The sequence below is a fragment of the Austrofundulus limnaeus genome, unplaced genomic scaffold (genome assembly GCF_001266775.1).
Source record: "Austrofundulus limnaeus strain Quisiro unplaced genomic scaffold, Austrofundulus_limnaeus-1.0 Scaffold118, whole genome shotgun sequence".
Classification (NCBI taxonomy): domain Eukaryota; kingdom Metazoa; phylum Chordata; class Actinopteri; order Cyprinodontiformes; family Rivulidae; genus Austrofundulus; species Austrofundulus limnaeus.
The window spans coordinates 174,666-175,717 of record NW_013952520.1 but is presented as its reverse complement, the minus strand read 5'-3'; positions in this window follow the sequence as shown (position 1 = coordinate 175,717).

The following is a 1,052-nucleotide window of genomic DNA, read 5'->3' as shown; positions in this document are numbered from 1 at the left end:
TAAAATATGATTTTTAGATGTAAAACTATTATTAATTTATTATTAGAATTTATTTACATTTAACATTTATAATTTTTCTCTAACTCTTTACTTTTTACTTCAGTCTTGTTGGTTCTGTCTGACTTCGACCCAGTATAAGTGGCTCTGAAGCCAGGGTATCTGCAGGTTTTAGCAAGTCAAATTTAAGACTTTTTAAGACCTTTTTAACCTGACCTTGAACGAAATTTAAGACCAAAAATATAAGTGATGGTTCGGGGATTCTACTGTATTACAACCAAGCACATGTGTGTCATTCAATAAAAAGCATTGAATATAAAGATATTCAGTGCTCTCTGGTTAAATTAGCTGTATTTTACAAGTGCAGTTACTTGGCTGGAAACAACCAATGTAAAACACAGGGCTCTAGACTGCGACTAATTTGGTCACAAATGCAACCTTATTTTTTTAATAGTGCGCCTTAAAAATATTTCCAGTCGCACTAGTGCACCCCGTCGTTCGAGGAGAAGGGGGGGGGTGAGGTTGCTCGCTGAAACAAAACGTCTCCATGTCCCGTAATAAAGCTATTTAGCAGTATGAACACACACTCTACACCCCGCATGCGCACAGGTTTAAACAGACGCTGCTTTCAACAAATCAAACGAACCCCACAGCTTTGTCCAATCAGAGCAGAGCAGGGCAGAGCGGGTCTTTCTGATGTCGGAGCAGCAGTCTGCAGGATAAACTGCAGCCTTCAGCTCCTGTCCTGAGCCAGCAAACCCCATCCTCCCCACCTCGTTCCCGAGAAGTTGGTATCTAAAATCTAACACACAACAGGTTTATGTGTTCAGAGCTTCATTATCTAACTAGGGCTGCCACAAACGATTATTTTTATAATCTATTAATCACCGTTTATTTTTTTCGATTAGTCGAGTAATCGGATCATACGTTAATTGAATATAAAACATACAGCTTATCGTGCCAGAATGCAGCTGCTATTATATAACCATGGTTAAATTTTAGCTACATGCTAACTAAAAATAATTGCTGTGGAAGGCAAGTTCTGCCTTGCAGAT